The sequence below is a fragment of the Chenopodium album genome, chromosome 3 (assembly GCF_948465745.1).
Source record: "Chenopodium album chromosome 3, dcCheAlbu1.1, whole genome shotgun sequence".
Classification (NCBI taxonomy): domain Eukaryota; kingdom Viridiplantae; phylum Streptophyta; class Magnoliopsida; order Caryophyllales; family Amaranthaceae; genus Chenopodium; species Chenopodium album.
Genome location: NC_137836.1, coordinates 68,543,730 through 68,553,394, shown reverse-complemented (window position 1 = coordinate 68,553,394; position 9,665 = coordinate 68,543,730). Strand labels below are relative to the sequence as shown.

The window sequence follows — 9,665 nt, the reverse complement described above, 5'->3', positions numbered from 1 at the left end:
TAATAGTGTAGTTGGATGGGGTTTGAAAAGAGCTTTCCAACGATATATTATAAGCCCAATTCCGATAAATAATGAGGAAGTTATGGCCAAATTACTAAACTGGGCCCGGTTTGAACCTTATATGCGGCCCAATGATCTAAAGGAGGGCCTAATATGGATTTATCATTCCTAATGCAATTAGGAATGGTTTTAGTCTTCTAGATTCTTCTAAAAGGTTCTTTTCATTCCTAATTCAATTAGCATTGATAAATTGACTTTTGTTGACTTTTTAGAGTTTTAATCAGAATTAAAGAATGTTTTTGAGGAAAATACGGTTTTATCCTCCTGTACGGTTAAATTCTATCTGATTTTAGAAAATGCGTCAAAATCCTGATTAGCGCCTAACGCCAGCATTAGCGCCTGGCGCTAAGCTTGGCGCCTAGCGCTAGCGTTAGCGTCTGGCGCTAACTTCGTTTTTTCACGTCAGAACTCCGGTTCGATATTCTATCTTTTTGGCTGATTTTCTCTATAAATAGCCTCCTAAAAACTCCGTTTTCAATCATCTACAATCATCAATTCCTTAGTTCTCTAATTCTCTTCTCTCTCGAAGCTAAAGATTTCTTTCTCTCTCTTTTCTAAACCACTCTTTTCACAAAATTCCGCATTCACAAGACCTAGATACACCTAGCATAATTCGAAGTTGTCTTCGCCCTAGACGTGAAAGGTTTTAATTTCTGAGAGTTTCGTCTCAAATCTCTCTTTCAATTATTTAAATTAATTGATTGTTTTATTATTTTCCTTGAAGTTACTAACGTGTGTATTTTGTTATTAGAAAGAGATACGAGGCATCCAAATAAGTGCTTTAATTGTTTACATTGTTATTATGATGTAGAAGTCATGCTTAGGTTGTTATTATGATTCCTAGTGTTATGTTAGGGCGTTTTGATCTTCCTAGTATCATGTCTAGGGTAACTTTAATATCAAGTATGATTAAAAGTATGATGCTTCCTATTTTATCTCCTAATATTCATGTTAGTATCATGTTAGGGTTAAATATTTGATTTTTATTGCTTAGTGACATGCTAGGGTTTGTTATTATCTTGTTAGTATCATGCCTAGGATCTTGCTATTATTATGCTTTATTTTTAACATGAACATGATTATGATTTATTATTATGATTATTTTTATAATTGTTATTATTATGTTGCTTGATTATATTTATTGTTATTGCTTGATCACACCTTTTATGCATGTTTAAAGGGAATTGGTACTTGTAATCACGCTTAATAAGATAATTAATAATCTTGTTTAGGGTTAATTTGATTATAATTCAAGTGATCGCCAATAATAGATTTATTTGTGCATTAATGTTTAACCAACATAGATAAATAGGTTTAGGGTTAATCCTATTGATTGCATGTTAGTCAGAAAGCGCACTTGAATACGATCAGATTAAAGTAGAGGTCTATTATTAGGGCAGGTTCAATCTCTTTTAGGTTGGATTTGTACCTTCATCCCCGAACTACCAGTCATGGTTCCAGACCTATTGGAGTTGAGGATCTCTTGGATCGTTAAAGGGTGTAACCTTCACCTTGTGAACGATTTACAAGTTCCTAAAACTTGTTAGCGACTCTTTTGCTCTATCTTCTTTCCCTTTGGACGCCACCGTAAGTACTTTAGTGTATGATCACAGTGGGGTTCAAGCTAGGGGTAATGCTTGAAATATTCCCTACAGTAGGATTTAATTTTTTTCAGCGCGCCATATAGGATAATAAATTTTAATGGTAGTCAATTAAATACGTGATTATTATTTCTTTTAGAATTATATAATTTAAATGGCACATAGGCCAAATTGGCAAATGAGATTTCTCAATTTAAATTAATTAAATATAAAATATTATCTTTTGATATTAGGAATTTTATCTAAATATATAACAAATTTTAGTGTGTGTGTGTGTGTATATATATATATATATATATATATATATATATATAATGTTCTAAACTTTTCCTTAGGTATTCTAAATTAAATCAAATGTTCTAATTTAGTACTCACATGTTCTAAACCATAAATTAGTTAAGTTCGATGTCATAAATTTTAAATAACTTGTTCCAAAATTTTAATTTGTATGTTCTAAATTTTAAAACGTGTGTTTTAAGATTTTTAATTATATGTTCCAAATTTTAAATTGTATGTTCTATTTTTTTACTCGTATGTTCTAAATTTTTTACACACTTTCTATATTCTATATCAGTTTGTTCTAAATTTTTATTCACATGTTCATAATCTTAAATCATAAGTCTAAATTTTACTCATATGTTTAAAATTTCATAAAGCAAATTTTATAAATTTTTAATCACTTGTTCTAATTCTTAAATCAGATGTTCTAAACATATTACTCACACAAATGTTCTAAATTATTACTCATATGTTCAAAATTTTAATTTGAGTCACATGTTCTAAATTTTTACTCACATGTTCTAAATTTTAAATCAGTTCTCATATAAGTATGAATTTTCACATATGGACCTATTCTCACCGGATCCCTCCCCTATATATATATATATATATATATATATAATTTTAAAAAAAATAAACAAACCGTGAATCGAACGAGCTTCATCTAGTATATAATGAAACGAATCCAACAAGACCCCACAGGCCCACATTACTATAATACGGTGTACCTCTTATCAATTAATGAGAATTTGTCAACATTTTTTTATGTTTAACCCATTATTTGCAAGGAAAAATTAACGTGAATAATCCAACCTTTCGTTGTTTCTCCCAAAATAATCCAACCTTTGGATTAACTTGGAATAATCCTATCTTTGATATATATTCTCTCATACTAAGTCTAAGTGACCGGTTACCTAAAGATCGGGTAATTTTATTTCTTTTTTCCTTTTGAAGACCACCAGTTTTTTTCTCTCTCTTCCTCCATGACAACCTCTCTTCCCCTCCATGAACACCTTTCTTCTTCCTTCATCAACTCATCAAGATGATAAAACACAAACTTCTTCCTATGAACCGAACAAGAGGGTGACAATTCGCGAAACCTTTCTTCCCCTAAATCAAATGTAACAATAACAGATGAGTAAGTAACTACTTGGTCATGGAGAAGTTTGTGTAGAACACATTTTTAGCTTATGCTGCATTTCTCTTGCATTGTTTTGGTGTTTGGTAATCAAATGGTTGCTTGTTATTTTGGCGGTTAGCTAACATAACGTGCAAAGTGTGACGGTGTGGGTTGGTTGATGGTGTTGCGGAGGTGGGATTGTGGATAGGGGCTTGTGCGCTTTTCGTCACGGGAACATAGAAGGTGGCGAGACGGTTGGGGTTTCTGGGATGGTTGATGGTGGTGCGGAGGTGAAACGGTGGGGTGTTGCGTGCTATGGAATTTGGCGATGGTAGATCGACAGTGGGGCCGTGGTGGTGTTGTGGGGCTATGACGATGAGGATGATGGTGAATTGACGGTGGGAAGCTTAGGGTGGGTTTGTGATTTATTTTTTTGGGTTTTTTCTTTATAAAAATTAACTTTTAAATAAAATAAATTTTTTAGAAAAAAAAAAAACCAATAAGAAGCTCACACATGGTTAGGCAACCGGTCATTGTGGGTGTGGTGACCTACTGGGGCGGTGTGGGAGAATAATAGGTAAAGGTAGGATTATTCAAGGTTAATCTAAAGGTTGTATTATTTTGAATGAACCAACAAAAGGTTGGATTATTCATGTTAAATTTTCCTTATTTACAATGGGGCAAAAAATTAAGGAAAAATGGAGTTTGTTTTTTTAGACTCCTCTGTACCTGTATCACCAACCATGTAACCTCAACCAAATATCAAAATGAATAAATCAATTATATTCAATTTCTTCAATCAACAACAAAAAAAATAATTTATATATTTAAAGGATTATTAATACATATAAAATACTATGATAAAATAACAAGCAAAAATATTGCAATCAAATTTGTCAAGTTACCTTCCTCTATTTCCTCGAAAATTAAAAAAAAAAAAAAAAAAAAAAAAAAAAAAAAAAAAGCCCTCTTTCAATTAAAGATGAAATTCCCATACTACCCTCACCACGAAAGCCGCTCAAGTCAAGTGTACAAGGGCAAATCCGTCCAAGCACCAGAAACATGACCATTTTCACAAACATAAGCTCTAACAACAGGCTCTCCATCATCATGAAACCCAAACCCTCTCTTTAAACAAAACGCTGAGTGCAAATCCCACGTCTCTTTACAACTACAAAACGCACAGTTTAGATCAATACTACTCCGATTCCCGTCGTTTATCGTTCGCCACACTCGGGTTCGCTTGAAGTTCTTAAACACTCCTCTAAACAACATGTAATTCCGCTTGTCCTCAATATGAACACACCCAGGCCATTCACTTATGTACAAACAATCGTCTCGAAATCGACTCGCTAACAACTTACTTCCTTGCTCCCTACTCAGGTTCCACACTCCTGAAGCCAGGTGAGACCGTTGCGGCCTCGAGACCTTACGTCTCTTGGCCGCCTCATTGTTTTCATTGTTTGTAACAATAAACTCCGAGTCCAGATTCGCCACCCCTGTGGTTATCTCCATAGGGATGGTGGACTCGGAGTTATCGTAGATTGTATCGAAGTACAAATCATCATATAATGACCAACCCCCAAACTCGGGGTTATCATTATTACCACTATCGATTTCATTTGAGTTGATATCTGTTACAATCTGTGTTTCGATACCATTGTCATTCTTGACGGTTGCCAGTTCTGATGTTGACGACGACAACAACGAACCAGGGATCGTATTGGTTTCAGTTTTGGTTTGGGTTAGGGTTTCGAGTTGTAGATATTCCTCGGTAGCTCCGATTTCGCGGCCGAGGCCGAAATCGGAGTTATCGAGCAAAACACCGGCATGGAGGAGACCAGGGCAGCAAACAGCGCTCTTCAACAAAGAATCCCAACCGTCCGAAGACGACACCGATAGAAGATCGGAAGAAACAGAAGGAAGAAAACTGAGACATTTCGATCTACAACATACCGTAGATATCAATGAGCTAAACTTCTTACAAACGCAAGACAAACGCGCCCAGTGACGCGGATCATCTTCTAATAAGAAGAATATCTTAAGGGTTACGTCATCGGATAGCTTCGAGAAGGTGGTGTCTGTCATTGGCGAGACGGTTATCGTTGATATTAGACTTTGACGGTGGTGGTGTGGTGGGGATTTTGATGGAGGAGAAAACAAAGAGAGGAAAGAGATGAGATGATGATGAAGCGGAGAAAATGGAGGGGGTGTTTGGTGTTAGTTAAGTTGGGAAATTTGTGGAGGGAAATGCATGAAGAGAAATGTTGGTATCGTGTCAATATCTGGTCCAAATAAGCAAAGTTAAGGTGGGGTCTTTTATATTTATCTTTGTTGGGTGTATTTGAGTGTGAGAGTTTGGTGTTCTGATGGTTTTTCTCTGGTTAGTATTAAAGCATGTGTTATTAAAAGAATATAATAATGTTGTCAAAAAAAGAATATTAATAATTTAACAAGTTGTAAGTATGAAGAATGAGAATGAGTACATCTGGTTGGACTAAGAAGCCATAGAATTGCTTGGTGTAACAAAGTACACGATCCAATAGTTAATAGTTAATACTTAATACTCCCTCCTTTTTTTTTTTTTACATGCGTCACTAGCATTTACACGGAGTTTTAGGAAAGTTATTTGCTTCAATATTATATTGTGCAAGTAGGGCAAGTGGATGATTAATTTATTTTGATAAAAGTACAATGTGGGTCATGAAATAGATAGTATGTGAGAGAGAATGATTTATTTAATAATATAAATGGGGACCATAAAAGAGAGTGAAATGATAAAATATTTTGAGTGGGGTATTTGAGAAGAGATAGAGATAATAAAATATAGTATAAAGTTACCAAATATAGAAGTGATGCATATATAAAAAAAAGGAAAACTTTTGTATACACCCGGTTTTCAGTAATTTACTGTACATCGAGCACACTTTTGTCAGATTTAGTGTCACTTTTGTCAAATTTAGTGTCACTTTTGTCAAATTTATCAATGAAGCATAAATAAATCTTATATATGTCAGGGTAACTTTTGTGCGTTTTAGTGTAACTTTTGCACATTTTATTGTCACTTTATAACGGATGTTCAGTAATTTACTAAACATCCGTTTTATTTAAAAGTTTGTCATAAAAAAAAACACCCCTAAATAGAAAGTGATGCATATAAAAAAAAACGCAGGGAGTAGTTCTAAAGGTGTCAATTCGAATAATTGGATGGAGTTTGGGTCGGGTCTATTTTGATTGGGTCTATTCAGATCAGATATATTCGTGTCAAAATTATTCTTTTAACTCGAATCGGGTCCGATATGGGCCGAGTCAACTCCAAATCGATTCACTTTCGTTTCGAATAAATTCGGATCGAGTTCAAAACGGGTTTAATCGGGTTAATTTCGGGTCGAATGAATTTGGGTCGGGTTGATTTCGATTCGGATGATTTCGATTAGGTCAAGTTCGGTTTGATTAGATAAGGTTGATCTGTTGATTCATTAATTGGTTAATTTCAATTCAATTCCTTTTTGTGTTTGGCTAGATTTTGATCGAGGTGACCAAATTCATATCTAAATAAGGTTATTTTTAAAGTAGAGTTGTTATTAAGTTTTTACCTTATTGGGTTAATATCAAGTCATATCATATTTTTGATTACGAAGTTTTAGTTTTCTCATTTGATCGAGTTATGTGTAATTTTTATCTTTGGGGCAAATTGAGATTGAATAATTATCGATGACTTATCATATATACCTTTATAAGTGAAACGATAAATAATGATCTAAGCTAGTGATATATTGACAAATGATAGTTACAGCAGAGTCTTTTTGGTGCAGCAGGCCACACCGTGTGGCCTACTTCCAAGTCAGTAAAAATAACGGATTCAGAGGCGCGCATAACGAGGTTACTATTCACACGCATAACGAGGTTACTGATTTTGTCAGGGTTACTTGTATTTTTCTGGGTTTACTTGTATATTTTTTTTCAAGGGTTACTTGTATGGATTACTTATTCAGGGGCTACTTGTATTTTCAGGGGTTACTGGTATTTTATTTTTCCAGAGTTACTTGTAGTTTTTTTCAGGGGTTACTAGTATTTTATTTTTTCAGGGGTTACTAGTATTTTATTTTTTCAGGGGTTACTTGTATTGGTTAATTCATGGGTTACTTGTATGAGTTACTTATTCTAGGGTTACTTGTATGATTTACTTATTCAGGGGTTACTTATATAAGTTACTTCAAAGGTTACTTGTATGAATTACTTATTCAAAGGCTACTTGTTACTTGTTCAAGGGTTGCTTGTAGGCCCCATACCAAACCAGTAACACCCTACATGTAATCCATGACCAAACCAGTAACACCCTACAAGTAACCCCTGACCAAACTAGTAACACCCTACAATTTTTTACGAAGAATGTTCGATCTAAGATTCCACGAAGAAAACGAGCTCACATTTCTTTGGTTCTCATCGATTTCACTACTTTAAATGTTGTTGATGATCTTAAGGATAATTAATCACAATTTTTCACAGCAATTTGACACCCAATTTCTACAATTTCGGGCTTTAATTGCAGCAATTTGGCAAAGAGGAGAGAGAAAATGGATGGAATAGAGATATGGTTGTTAGTGATGTGTGGTTTGGATTGAAGAAGAAACTAAGAAATGATTAGAGAGAAAATGGGTGGAGTAGATATATGGTTGTTGGTAATGTGTGGTTTGGCTTGGAGAACAAGCTAAGAAAAGAGGAAAGAGAAGAGTTGTTGTATTTTTACAAAAATAATAATAAAAATTGTGGTTGGTCACACCGTGTGGCCAGCCACATACAAAAATTTGTGTAGTTCCATATGGTGATACATAGTTACATACAAATAAAAATATATATAATGTCATCTTTTTAAGGTTATTATAAATCTTCAATGTCTTTTTTTAGATGAGACGAATATAAAGCTTAGAATGTAATTTTATATAATTGGTATGTACATGAAGTAAACTTGTTACTCCGAATTATTTCTTTATAGTAAAATAAGTTAACTTATTAATAATTAGTAAATATAGTAGTATAAGATCTGGAATAAAAAGCTCGATAAATAATTATGGTCGGATTAAATTCGGATCGAGTAAAAATCAAATCGAGTTAAAAAATCGGATCGGGTTGATATCAGTTCGGGTCAAAACAGATCAGATTAGATCGGTTATTTTTCGGGTCAATTTCGAATTTCAGCCCGGGTCGGTTCAAATCGGTTCGATTTGAGTTCAGGTCGAGTCAAATCGGATTCGATTTGTGTTCAGTTCGTATCAAATCGGTATGGGGTTAAGTTCAAATCGGGTCAAGTTCGGATTCGGGTCGAGTTCAGTTCGGTTACTGACCGGGTTTGGGTTTTGATTTTCTCGAATCAAATCGGATCGGTTACAGTTTGAAACGAAATTTTTTTCAGGTGGGTTCAGTTTAATAGGTTGTGTATTGTTATAAGGTAATGTACTAATGTTGCATGCAAATTCAACATGGTGGCATACAATTACTGAGAGAAGTATTTTACTTTGTCATCTTAAGTTTTTATTTAGGTATGTTTCTCTTTCTCAAAAAAAAAAAAAAAAAAAAAAGGTTAAATTCGTCTCACATTGACTTATTATATATTTAAAGATATGGAAGAAATCACATAGTTCAGGTTGGCTATGGGTATAATCAAAATATTTTGAATTGGGTTATTTATTTTTGGTCTAGTAGTAGACAATTAGGTTGTTTTAAAGTTGAGTTAGATCATTTAGGGTTTCGAATATGTTCGAGTTTTAATAACATGTGAAAGGGTCGTGCCAAGTATTGGGTTAAGACTTCGATCGGGTTAATATGGGTTGGATGATTTCAAGTTAAGAGCTCTAGACAAGTTCAAATCAGGTCGATAATTCAAGTCACGCTCGAATCAATACACTTACACATTACAAAATAACAAATATAAAAATAATTCATGTCGACGATCAAGCTGTTTGGATCAAGGTAAGAATCGATTCAAGTCAATTTAGGTATTAGGTAACTTTATATAAATCAATTCAGATCACTTTGAGTATCAAATCAAAATTAGGTCATTTTGGGTCCAATAGGAATTTGGATTGTTGTTCTAGGTAGGGTCGGGCATTTTGAGTCATATAAATAGTATGGATTAGTTTTCTCGAATCTGTAAGAAATAATCATATACATTCATAGAAGAGTTGATAAAGATTAAATGGGATTAGAGTAAGGCTTAATAAATTTTGGTAAGGCTATCTATTAAGATATTAAGATAAGAAGAAATAAGTTGAACGTTGAAATGAACAAACTAAAATACTCCACCTTATCTTATACAACCTTTGTTTTATGCAAACAAAAATGTATTAGGAAAATTGTTACTCTCTAATAGGTGTTTGATTTGAATTAAAACATCCCTTACTTCAAATTAGGGTTTCAAATAACTACTCAAAAAAGTACAAAAATAAAGTATAATACTTTATTATATATTTATTCTAATAATAATAAATTAAAAGAAGCAACTTTGTATATGGGCCAATTAAGGAAAGATATGCAAGGCAAAATCTCTTGGTAGGTAAACATAGATGTGGTCCTAATGCTTAGAGATTAAATTAGCGTCCATAAGA

The 9,665-nt window shown here is 33.6% G+C and overlaps 1 pseudogene; it reads right to left on the bottom strand.

Moving 5' to 3' along the window:
• Positions 1–3,985: 3,985 nt before the first annotated feature.
• On the bottom strand, positions 3,986–5,236 carry LOC145624079 (phytochrome A-associated F-box protein pseudogene; annotated as a pseudogene).
• Between the last annotated feature and the right edge of the window lie 4,429 nt (positions 5,237–9,665).